The following is a 13,490-nucleotide window of genomic DNA, read 5'->3' as shown; positions in this document are numbered from 1 at the left end:
AATAGCCTACACAATTGTCTCTGATGTGACCTTATTGGATTATACCACTATATACAGTTCTTGAGAGAGTGTTACTATTATACATGAACTTGCAGACGTGCATTATATATATATGGCACAAAAAGAGAAAATTGACCCAAGTAATCACTCATGTCATAGATTAGCATGAAATATTTGAAAACTGTATTTTTGAACACAGTTATGTTCTTAATTGCTTTTATAGGCTCAAGAGGATTGCTGTACAGTATATATATTTTTGTGTGATGGCCTTATTTACTCTCACTATGTAGAAATTGTGACATGTCTTCATGTTGTATGAGTAAAGATTAAAATTAATTCTCAACCTGTCCTCATTAAATTCTGTGGTGATTATGCTCTTGAATAGGCGAGCTATGGTAAAGATGTATGTTTAGCTGAAAAAGCAACTGTTTGGAGGGTGTCAGTCTAAAACTTTTTGTGATAATTTTTACAGCTCTTTTTTTTGTTTGTTTTTAAGGAAAAAGGTGAAAACAATTTAGAAATTTCCTTTAGTTTACCTTCAAAACCAGATACTGTGCATAGCTCTCAAGTGGAAATGAAGAAAATGTGCATCTGGGTCACAACCTGTGCTGCACTTCTATGAGATTAAATGTAAAGCAAGGCAACAGAGTTCAGCTGATTTCAGAGATGTAGAATATGGGTAGGTTTTCATCTTGATGCAAACCCTGTCTGTCTGATGGTTATTGATAGTTAGAATGAGGATTTATCAGACTCTGTTTTCCTAAAATTAATGAAATTTGTTTTTGAAAGATTTACAAACAGAAAAATTGAGTCGAACCAGTCTGTTATATACCCAGGAACCTCATTTGTACCATTTTACAGTTTCTTTATCTATGTCTGTTATTACAATACCTGTCTCATCAGCAAACAATGTAATTTGTGCATTATTTATGGGGACCGTAATATTGTTACTATAAATACGGAATAGGAGGATTCCTAAGATGCTGTACTGTGTAACACCCATTGCTACTTGTTGAATATTTGAAGAAAATTCAATTCTTGTAGTCCTTCACTACCTGTTTCTCCCCCTCCCTCGGCCCCCGCTCTCTCTCTCTCTCTCTCTCTCTCTCTCTAGTGTTTTTACTTCCCTATGTCCTCCCAGGGGGCTTGCCACTCTTTGGCAGGTTCGTGTTTGGCTACCACGAGGCCCCCGCCTTTACATCACTTTTTCTCTTCCGTGCTGCATGTCTATCATCTTGCTATTCTTCCTCCCCTCCCTTGAGGAACATGTCTGGGGTATTATTGGGAATGGTCTGCATACTGTTGCTGACCTGCGAACAGTCTAAACTTTCATTTTGGCTCCTTTTTTCCTTTCTGTGTTTCCCTTCATCTCTCGTTCCTCCGCTTCAGTGTATAAGGATCCTCTTTTTTCTTCTTCCTCTCTGTGTGCTCCTGAAGGCCGGCCCGCGCGTCTGACACGTAAAAGGTGACTGGGTAATGCGTAATTCCCAGCCCAGGGTCGACAGGTAGGGTTCGCACGTACCCCCTGGTACAGACCAGGTCCAGGAAGGGGTTGTTGCCTGAGCTGTAACCTTTCCAGATTGCCCATTTGTCCCTCTGTCAGGTGTTCGGGAGGTGTAACGTGAGGTGTGAATGAACACCTAAGGCGGGTGTGCCGCCTTGTGTTGGGGAACCCAAGTTGGAAGGAGCACGCCATTGGAGACGCTGGCAATCATGGGGGATATCCTTGCGGTGAGTCACTCATCCTCTCCATCGATGTCGACGAAACGAAAATGTAATGAGTCTGTTGATTTGAAGACTCTTCCCGCTGCACTGTGGTTCCTTGTTGTATCACGTACTGAAGATGGTCAGTCCTTCGCCACAGTCAATCAGTTTATTATTCAGAAAAGTGTCAATGACATTGATGGCCCTGTGAAATCCTGCTCTTGTTTACGGAATGGCACTTTGCTCTTGGAGACGGCTTCTGATACTGAAGCACAACAACTTCGTGCTGCCTCACTTCTTGACAGCCACACTGTTCATATCAAGGCACATAGAACTTTGAGTTCTTTCCGTGGTGTAGTTTACACCGGGCTGCTTGATGGTATGACCGAAGCTGAAATACAAACTTACCTATCCGATCAGGGTGTCATTGCTGTTCATCGTGTCTTGAAAAAGGTCGATTCTTCCTTGGTGCCCACCCACACTCTTTTCCTCACCTTTGATATGGTGGTGCTGCTGTCCAAGATTAAAGCAGGCTACAAAATCATCACAGTCTGGCCGTACATTCTGAATCCGAAGCGCTTTACCAGTGTCAATCTCACTAGAACATCTTGTCGACACCCGCCCAAATGCTTAACCTGTGGCAGGGATGCACACGAGGGCGAATGTCCACCACCTTATCCCTGCTGTATCAACTGCCGCCTCCTCCCGGGATTGTCCCATGTATCTTGATGAGCGAGCCTTTCAAGAGATTTGGGTAAAGGAAAAAGTGCCTTAACCGGTAGCTCGCAAGTTACTGGCTAGTCGCAAACCCTGTGTTCTCCTGTGTGGCACTTATAGTTTTCAGTTCGGTTTACCCCTCGCTCCATGAAGGACATGGCTACACAGACAAGCGACCTCAAATTTGGCTCTGAGGTTGTGAAGTCGCCAAGTGTAAAGGTAACATCATCTTCCCCCCGTCCTACTGTGCAACAAACTATCAATCTCTCGCCTCATGAGGCGAAGCTACCCACTACACAACCGGCAGGCAGGAAAGGCCCGGGAAGACTTTCTGTGTCCCTCCAGCCAACCAACACCCAAGTATTCCTCCAAGCAGAAGGGCTCGAATAAGTCTGCTAAAGACAACCATTTTCCCCTTCACCAACTCGAAGATCCTGCTCTACAGTGTTGCCACATGGTCGCTTAGCACAGCCGGCCTCCATCTTGCTGGTGCGCACCACCAATCGTTTTTCGGTGTTGGAATCCGCCGACCGACCACACAAGTACACCGATGCTTGTGTGGACCCCATGGAGCAGGATCCTCCTGCTTCTGTGCCCTGTAGTAGCGACTCTACACCGACTGTCCCTCGGCAGACTCTTGAGTTGATACCCCTTCATCTCTTTCTCCTCATGACTGTCCTCCAATGGAACATTCGCTGTCTTCGATCCCACAGTGAGGATTTACGGCTGCTTCTAGCATCGCAGCATCCCCTTGTACGTTGCCTTCAGGAAATGAAATTGCGCCCTCAAGATCGCTTTGAACTTCCACATTACTTACCGTTTCGCTTTGACCTTCCCCCTGAGGTCGGCATCTCATCTCATGGGGGCATCATGCTTATATGGGATGACCTTCGTAGTCAACCCATTTCCTTGATTACCCGTCTTCAGGCTGTTGCCGTTCGCCTCTTCCTTCCCCACCCGACTTTCTCCCTCTGTACCATTTATGTACATCCATCCTTCGATGTCACCAGGACTGACTTCTTTCATCTTATTGCTACTCCACCATTTTTGCTACTCGGTGACTTTAATGTGCATCATCCCCTTTATGCCTCTTCCAGGGCCTGCCAGAGAGGTGCCCTCTTGGCCGACATTCTTAACCAACTCAACCTCTTCTGCCTTTACACCAGTGCACCCACTTTCCTTTCTGACTCCTCGCACACCTATTCCCATTTGGACCTATCTTTGTGCACTGCCCAGCTTGCCCCTCGTCTTGAGTGGTCCGTTCTTTCTGACGCCTACTCGAGCGACCATTTCTCGTGTGCTCTGTGTGCTGACTCCTACCCCATCCACATGCATGCCCAAATGGTAGCTTGCTAAGGCTGACTAGCAGCTTCACTCCTCCCTGGCAACCTTCGCAGAACAAGATTTCCTCAGTCGTGATGACCAGGTGGACTATCTCACAAACGTTATCCTTACTGCTGCAGAACGTTCCATTCCTCGGACTTCCTCTTTGCCACATCGTGTCCCAGTCCCTTGGTAGACTGAAGCATGTTGCAACACAATTCGCATACGGAGATGTGCTCTCCGCGTTTTTAACCACCTCCCAACGCTGGAAAACTGCATTCACTATAAACAGATGCGTGCAAAGTGTCGTCGAGTTCTTCGGGATAGCAAAAGAGCTAGTTGGATTTCGTTCACTAGTTCTTTTACCAGTTCCACACATTCCTCTATTGTGTGGGCCAATCTCCAGTGGCTCTCTGGAACTGAGATCCATTCCCCAATTTCCGGCCTGACAGTAGGTGCTGATGTCATCATGAATCCTGTTGCTATCTCCAACACATTGGGCCGCCATTTTGTAGAAGTTTTGAGCTCTTCCCACTATCACCCTTCCTTTATCAATAGGAAACGAGTGGAGGAGGCTTGGGCGGTACCCTTCTCTTCTCCGAATCGTGAGTGCTACAATGCCGCCTTCACTATGAGGCAGCTAGATCATGCTCTCAGTTCATTCCAGTCCTCCGCCCCAGGGCCAGACGCTATACATGTTCAGATTTTGCAGCACCTCTCTCTTGCGGATCAGAGCGTGGAATGTCAGATCCCTTAATCGGGCAGGTAGGGCAGAAAATTTAAAAAGGGAAATGGATAGGTTAAAGTTAGATATAGTGGGCATTAGTGAAGTTCGGTGGCAGGAGGAACAAGACTTTTGGTCAGGTGAATACAGGATTATAAATACAAAATCAAATAGGGGTAATGCAGGAGTAGGTTTAATAATGAATTAAAAAAATAGGAATACGGGTAAGCTACTACAGACAGCATAGTGAACGCATTATTGTGGTCAAGATAGATACGAAGCCCACGCCTACTACAGTAGTACAAGTTTATATGCCAACTAGCTCTGCAGATGATGACAAAATTGGTGAAATGTATGATGAGATAAAAGAAATTATTCAGGTAGTGAAGGGAGACGAAAATTTAGTAGTCATGGGTGACTGGAATTCGACAGTAGGAAAAGGGAGAGAAAGAAACATAGTAGGTGAATATGGATTGGGGCTAAGAAATTAAAGAGGAAGCCGCCTGGTAGAATTTTGCGCAGAGCATAACTTAATCATAGCTAACACTTGGTTCAAGAATTATGAAAGAAGGTTGTATACATGGAAGAACCCTGGAGATACTGGAAGGTATCAGATAAATTATATAATGGTAAGGCAGAGATTTAGGAACCAGGTTTTAAATTGTAAGACATTTCCAGGTGCAGATGTGGACTCTGACCACAATCTATTGGTTATGAACTGTAGATTAAAACTGAAGAAACTGCAAAAAGGTGGGAATTTAAGGAGATGGGACCTGGATAAACTGAAAGAACCAGAGGTTGTACAGAGTTTCAGGGAGACCATAAGGGAACAATTGACAGGAATGGGGGAAAGAAATACAGTAGAAGAAGAATGGGTAGCTTTGACGGATGAAATAGTGAAGGCAGAAGAGGATCAAATAGGTAAAAAGACGAGGGCTAGTAGAAACCTTTGGGTAACAGAAGAAATATTGAATTGATGAAAGGAGAAAGTATAAAAATGCAGTAAATGCTAAGCAGGGATGGCTAGGGGACAAATGTAAGGATGTAGAGGCTTATCTCTCTAGGGATAAGATAGATACTGCCTACAGGAAAATTAAAGAGACCTTTGGAGAAAAGAGAACCACTTGTATGAATATCAAGAGCTCAGATGTAAACCCAGTTCTAAGCAAAGAAGGGAAAGCAGAAAGGTGGAAGGAGTATATAGAGGGTCTATACAAGGGCGACGTACTTGAGGACAATATTATTGAAATGGAAGAGGATGTAGATGGAGATGAAATGGGAGATATGATACAGCGTGAAGAGTTTGACAGAGCACTGAAAGACCTGAGTCGAAACAAGGCCCCCTGAGTAGACAACATTCCATTAGAACTACTGACAGCCTTGGGAGAGCCAGTCCTGACAAAACTCTACCGTCTGGTGAGCAAGATGTATGAGACAGGCGAAATACCCTCAGACCTCAAGAAGAATATAATAATTGCAATCCCAAAGAAAGCAGGTGTTGACAGATGTGAAAATTACCGAACTATCAGTTTAATAAGTCACAGCTGCAAAATACTAACGCGAATTCTTTACAGGCGAATGGAAAAACTGGTAGAAGCCGGCCTTGGGGAAGATCAGTTTGGATTCCATAGAAATGTTGGAACACCTGAGGCAATACTGAACCTACAACTTATCTTAGAAGAAAGATTAAGGAAAGGCAAACCTACTTTTCTAACTGTTGTAGACTTAGAGAAAGCTTTTGACAATGTTGATTGGAATACTCTCTTTCAAATTCTGAAGGTGGCAGGGGTAAAGTACAGGGAGCGAAAGGCTATTTACAATTTGTACAGAAAGCAGATGGCAGTTATAAGGGTCGAGGGCCATGAAAGGGAAGCAGTGGTTGGGAAGGGAGTGAGACAGGGTTGTAGCCTATCCACTATGTTATTCAATCTGTATATTGAGCAAGCAATAAAGGAAACAAAAGAAAAGTTCGGAGTAGGTATTAAAATTCATGGAGAAGAAGTAAAAACTTTGAGGTTCGCCGATGACATTGTAATTGTCAGAGACAGCAAGGGACTTGGAAGAGCAGTTGAACGGAATGGACAGTGTCTTGAAAGGAAAATATAAGATGAACATCAAGAAAAGCAAAACGAGGATAATGGAATGTAGTCGAATTAAGTTGGGTGATGCTGAGGGAATTAGATTAGGAAATGAGACACTTAAAGTAGTAAAGGAGTTTTTCTATTTGGGGAGCAAAATAACTGACGATGGTCGAAGTAGAGAGGGTATAAAATGTAGACTGGCAATGGCAAGGAAAGCATTTCTGAAGAAGACAAATTTGTTAACATCAAGTATAGATTTAAATGTCAGGAAGTCGTTTCTTAAAGTATTTGTATGGAGTGTAGCCATGTATGGAAGTGAAACGTAAACGATAAATAGTTTGAACAAGAAGAGAATAGAAGCTTTCGAAATATGGTGCTACAGAAGAATGCTGAAGATTTTATGGGTAGATCACATAACAAATGAGGAGGTATTGAATAGAATTGGGGAGAAGAGCTGTTTGTGGCACAACTTGACAAAAGGAAGGGATCGGTTAGTAGGACATGTTCTGAGGCATCAAGGGATCACCAATTTAGCATTGGAGGGCAGCGTGGAGGGTAAAAATCGTAGAGGGAGACCAAGAGATGAATACACTAAGCAGATTCAGAAGGATGTAGGCTGCTGGGAGATGAAGAAGCTTGCACAGGATAGAGTAGCGTGGAGAGCTGCATCAAACCAGTCTCAGGACTGAAGACCACAACAGCAACACCACTCTTGCGGGCAAGCACCTTCTGCTTAACACATACAACTGCATCTGGGCTGAGGGCACATTTCCTGGATGCTGGTGTGAAGCCACAATCACACCCATTCCTAAGCCCAGTAAGGACAAAAACCTTCCTTCCAGCTACTGCCCCATCTCTCTTACTAGCTGCGTTTGTGAGGTGATGGAACGTACGATTCATGCCCAGCTGGTGTGGTGGCTCGAATCTCGCCACTTACTCGCGAATGCACAGTGTAGATTTCAAGTGTGGCATTCTGCAGTTGACCATCTAATTACTTTGTCCACCCATGTCATGAATGGTTTTCTGTGGAAATCCGATTGTGGCAATGTTTTTCGATTTGGAGATGGTCTATGACACCTGCTGGAGAACTGGTATCCTCCATACTCTTTACATGTAGGGCTTCCATGGGCGCCTGCCCCGTTTTCTTCGGGCATTTTTACAAGACCGAGTTTTCAAGGTGTGTGTGGGTTCTGCTTTGTCGGACACCTTTTTTCAGGAAAATGGTGTGCCTCAGGGTTCTGACCTGAGCTTCATCTTCTTTGCTATCGCCACTAACCCTATCATGGCCTGTATTCCGCCAGGCGTCTCCGACTCCCTTTTTGTCAATGATTTTGCCATCTATTGCAGTTGTCCACAGACCTGTCTCACTGAGCGGCACCTTCAGCACTGTCTTGGCCATCTTCACTCCTGGAGCATCGCCAATGGCTTTCGCTTTTCCAATGACAAAACTGTCTGTATGAATTTCTTGTTTCTCCCACCATCTCTACATCTTGGGTTTGTTGCCCTTCCGTTCATTGACACTACTAAATTCCTTGGTCTCATGCTCGACAGGAAACTCTCTTGATCCTCACATGTCTCTTACCTGGCAGCCCGCTGTACACAGCCCCTCAGTGTCCTCTGTGTCCCCAATGGTACTTCTTGGGGTGCCGATGGAACCACCCTCTTCTGTTTGTACTGGTCCCTTGTCCTTTCGAAACTCTACTTTGGGTGCTTCGTTTATGCGTCTGCAAGCCCATCCCTTTTACGCCGTCTCAACACTATCCACCGTCATGGCATCCGTTTGGACACGGGTGCCTTTTACACCATCCCGGTTGAGAGTCTGTATGCTGAAGCTGCTGAACTACCACTGTCTTACAGCCATGACTTTCTCCTCAGTAGGTATGCATGCCGTTTGTCTGTCATGCGTGGCTACCCTTTCTATGCCTCCTTCTTTGATGATTCCTTAGATCTTCAGTATGGGGCTTGTCCCTCTTCCCTTTTACCTCCTGGCGTCTGCTTTCGGCACTCGCTACGGCGGCTTAACTTCACACTACCTGTAACTTTCTCTGTGGGTGTGAACCCTTCACCACCTTGGCTTCGTGAAGTAGCCCATGTTAACCTTGGCCTTTATTCGCTTCCTAAGGACACTACTCCAGCCTTGGTCTATCACCTCCAGTTTCACAATCTTTGCATGGAACTTAGCGATGGTACCACTGTGTACACTGACGGCTCTCAGACTGACCGTGTGGTTGGGTGTGCATTCGTCATTGGCACCCGTGTCTTTTGATATCAGCTTCCGGTCCACTCCTCAGTTTTTACAGCTGAGCTTTTTGCATTGTATCAGGCCGTGGAGTACATCCAGCGACACAGCCTTCCCAATTGTGTCCTCTGCTCAGACTCACTGAGCACCCTCCAAAGTCTCTGTGCACTGTACACTGCTCATCCCTTAGTGTAGTGGGTCCAGGAAAACTGTCTTTTGCTCACTCTTGGTGGAGCCAATGTCATGTTTCTGTGGGTCCCTGGTCATGTCGGTATGCTAGGAAATAAGGCTGCTGCCAAGGCTGCAGTCCTCTTACCTCAGCCTGTGAGTACCTCTATTCCCTCCGATGATCTCTGCGTTGCTGTCTGTCAAGCGGTGGTGTTCCTTTGGCATCGCCAATAGTCCTCCCTTCACAGGAATAAGCTTCGGCCTTGGACAACCTCCTCTCGGCCCTCCCGCCAGGAGGCGATAATTTTAACTCAGCTGCGTATTGGGCACTGCCTTTTTAGCCATCGTCATTTGCTCAATGGCGCCGCCCCACAATTTTGTACGCATTGCACCCAGATTTAAACTGTCTGGAATGCCCTTTGCTTACTAATTTACCTTCCATCTTGAGTTTGCCAGCTGATTTATCAGCTGTTTTAGCAAATGAAGCATGGGCTGTCGCCAAAGCAATATGGTGAAGGCCATTTAATTTTTAGTTTTGGTTCTCCATTCTTTTTTAAAAAAAAGACGCCCCTTTCCGACCTGTCTTGTTTAGATGTCTCCTATTCTTTCCATTGAGACTGACATATAGTCGTTTCCCTAGTCTCTGTGTTTGTGTTCTATAGTTTTGATTTGGGCGTATGTGACCTCTGTTTTTATGCCCTAAAACAAAACAAACAAACAAACTTCCCTATGCACCAATTTGTCTCATTATTTCAATAAGATACTGTGTTGCATTGTGTCAGATTTTATCCCTATAGCATTATTGATCTGTCCTCCATTGTGCATGCAATTTCTTCTATGAATTTAACCATAGATGTTTTAGTATTCCTATCTGTGCAGAAACCATACTGAAACAGGGAGAACTCTGAAATTTTCGAATTCATTTTTTGCTATGTTTTTCATGATAGTCCCTATTACTTTTGTTAAGGCTGACAGTAATGATACAGGTTTTTAGTCACTTTGTCTTTGAACTTCAGCTGTTGCAATATTGTAAATGACAATAAAAAATTAAATATTCATTTCTCACCATTAGTTGCTTATCTGAAGTACACGTTTAGGATATTATGTCATTTATATAATTTTGACCATAATGATTTGTGACAACATGTTTGTGAAGAAATGAATAAAAAGTTGGGAGAACAAGAAGTGTGACAATATCTTTTGGAAAAGCTGGCAATTGACTATTCAGAAACTTGAAAAATGACAGTTTTGCAGTGTGACAAGTAGGCAAGTTGACAAAGAACTGTGCATAAAGTAAGAGAGATGTATAGAAATATGCCCAAACTATAGTTTGGTGAGCTTATAGAAAGAGAGGATTATTAGTAGGAGCTGCACACAGACAACGTTTATGCTGCATTATACATATAATTCTTTTTTTAATTTTTGTTTCTTCCATTGCGTGGACTGCTGGGACTGATAATGTGTGTTTATTTATTTATCGTATGATGGTACAGAGCTTGGATCAAATACATAATTTTAAGAGTATACAGTGTAAGAAATGACAAGCAAAATACAGATGCAAAATCAAATGTCCAAAGTATTATACTAAATTATGTGCATATTACACAAATTCTTAGATTTCTAAGTCCACTTTGTTGATCCAGTTGAGCCCTTCAGGTGATGCATGGTGGATGTCACTTATTGATCCCCTGAAGACTCATTTCAGACATTCACCAACAATGTGATATATTGTTTGCAGAGCAGCTCCACAGTCACAATCTGGAGATGTTGCCCAGCCCCATTTGTGCTTTAGATATCTGCAGTTCCCTTGTCCTGTTCGGATGCGGTTCATGCTTCTCCACTGTCTTCTGGGGAGCGTGAAACCTGGAACTCACATGGAAGGCTTTTTAACCAGATGACCGTTGAAACTGACGATTCTTCCCATTGACTTCTCCATACTTCATTGATGTTAAAGTTGGAGGCTCCAAGATGTTGTGCAGTTGGCCAAGGTGGTTTTCTTGACTTCAGACGCTGATGTTCTGCTATTAATATATCACTATGTACAGGTAGCTGGGGGTTCTTCTGAATGTTTCTCCAGATCTTCAGGAGAGCATCTGATCTTTGTAGAACTGGAGGTTGGGTGTTACTTAAAACTGGTAACCATGCAGTTTGAGTGCTATGTATGCAGCCTGTGATAAGTTGCATTGGGGAAGGTTACTCACGTCCGTGGCATACCATAAGTCACACGTGCATCCTGGTTGGTGCTAAATGAGTAACAACAACAGGATGAGACCGAACTGCCCGCAAAGCCTCCCAGTCATAGAATGCAGAGCAAACAACCAAAAAGTCCTCCTCGGGACTTACAAGTTCGTAGAATTGGACCATCTATTCGCATTATGTGTATGTATGTCTGCAGTTAAAAATTACAAGTCAGCATTTGTTGCTTGCAAATTGGTCAATTAATTGGGAACTTCCTGCCATCCTGATGCTTAATGCAATGATACAATCCCCCCCCCTCCCCCCCTGATGATGATACACACACACACACACACACACACACACACACGCACACGCACACGCACAAATCCCCAAGCTATAAAACTCACAAGTCTTGATTTTTGAAAACTTCTGATTAAAATTATAACAAGAATTTATTTATTACAAAATACTGTTTTGAAATTCATGTTTTTAAAACATAATTTCTTATACTCAAAACAATAAAACCATAAGATTTAATATAAACAATAGGTACTATAAACTGTTCTCATAGCAGTGTACTGTGCTCCTAGTTGTGCTCGGTACATATTTATGTAAGTTGGTAGTGCTAGTGACTGTGACAAGACATTTTCAACTTGTGCCAGCCGCCTTGATCAAACAATTGCATTTTAGCTGCTTGGTGATTGTGTGTCCAGTATTAACCGATAGAGGATTTAGCATTTAGTGGTGAATGGTGATGAAGATATTACCTGTCCATTGGGGTCACATCAAATTCCATCTTCCCTAAGAGTTAGGAGAAAGAAAACACGATGTGACATGAGACACCAAGTTAAATGTTTAGTGAATGCTTTCACTGTCATTTTTCTGCTGATCATTGAGTTGTATTACAACTGGATTGAATGAAGTTCAAATTCGTTACTGCGAATAAACAACACATCTGTACATGAATGTTGCTATTATACATCTCAGTGGAAAATTTTAGTTACAGTGCATTAAGTACACATGTACTAATTCAAATCTCTGGTGCTGACTTGTTGCTACAAGTTAAAAAAAAAAAATCCCAGGGAATTGCCAGAGCACTGCTCTGGTGCCTTACAGCATCTGCAAATAAGCCCTTCTCCAGCCCCACGTCCCTTCATTTTCTTATTGCATTAACTTTTGGAATATTTTGTAAAAATGTTTTTGCAGCTATTAAGAACATTCTTTCTTGATGGAGTATGCTGAATGTGTTTCAATGTCCCAATATTGACCAATCTTCAGATCTTCGGTGAAAGTTTGTAATTTCTTCAGTCATTCCAGCTTGAGAATCCCAGATGGGTACAGCTGTCCCATAATTCTTTCATTGACACATAGGTCAGCATATTCTTCACACTAAAGATAGATGAATATTTCTCCATATATTATACAGCTACTTATATGCCGTGTAAACCACTATGAAGTATGTGGCAGAGGGTACTTGACATGGAACCACATGTTAGGGTTTCTTCCCATTCCAGTCACACATGTACTGTGTGAATAGTGACTGCATAAATATCTCTGCGCATTGTGTAATTAGTCTAATTTTGTCTCCATGGTCCCTTTAAGAGCAGTGTCTAAGAGACTGAATAATTTGTCTAGATTCTTCACTTAATACTGATTCTTGAAATTTTGTAGCAGACTTTTATTGGGTAATTTCCTTCTATCTGTAAGAGCCAGCCCCATAAACTTTAGCAGCAGTCTGAGATGCCACACAAGTACCTTTTGAACAGTCTCCTTTGGAGACTGATTACCTTCTCCCAGTATCTTGCCAATGAATTTTAATCTGCCATCTGTCTTATTTACAAATGAGCCCATGTGACCATTCTATTTTATATCACTGTAAATTGTTACATTTAGGTATTTATGTAAGTTGACTAACTCTAATTTTATTGTGAACTGCATAATTTTACTTTCTGAACATTTAAGGCAAGATACCAATCTTCGCACCTCTTTGAAATCATATCAACTTCTGACTGAATATTTGTGCAGCATTTTTCAGACAGTACTTCATTATAGACCACTACATCATCTGTGAAAGGAGTGAAGTTACTATTAATATTGTCTTCAGTGTCATTAATATACATCATGAGCTGCAAGGGTCTAAACACACTTCTCATTGACATACTTCTGTCGATTACTCCTAAGATAACATGCTGCATCATCCTTACCAAGAAATGTTCAATCCTGTCACAGATCCCGCTCAATACCTCCTACGATCAAACTTTCAGTAGTACATGTAGGTGTGGTACTGAGTCAAATGCTTTTCGGAAGTCAAGAAATACTTTTATCTCTTCAACTGCCTGGAACCGTGGCCTTCAGG

General features: G+C 42.9%; 1 protein-coding gene across 7 annotated transcripts in view; it reads left to right on the top strand.

Moving 5' to 3' along the window:
- The window catches only part of LOC124613056 (multiple PDZ domain protein-like), a 1,056,684-nt gene that overhangs the window by 910,383 nt on the left and 132,811 nt on the right, over window positions 1-13,490 (top strand). The gene's annotated exons all lie outside the window — the stretch shown is intronic.

This window comes from Schistocerca americana, chromosome 4 (assembly GCF_021461395.2).
Source record: "Schistocerca americana isolate TAMUIC-IGC-003095 chromosome 4, iqSchAmer2.1, whole genome shotgun sequence".
NCBI classification, from domain to species: domain Eukaryota; kingdom Metazoa; phylum Arthropoda; class Insecta; order Orthoptera; family Acrididae; genus Schistocerca; species Schistocerca americana.
The sequence above is the reverse complement of the archived record's forward strand: the minus strand, read 5'-3'. Positions and strand labels throughout refer to the sequence as shown.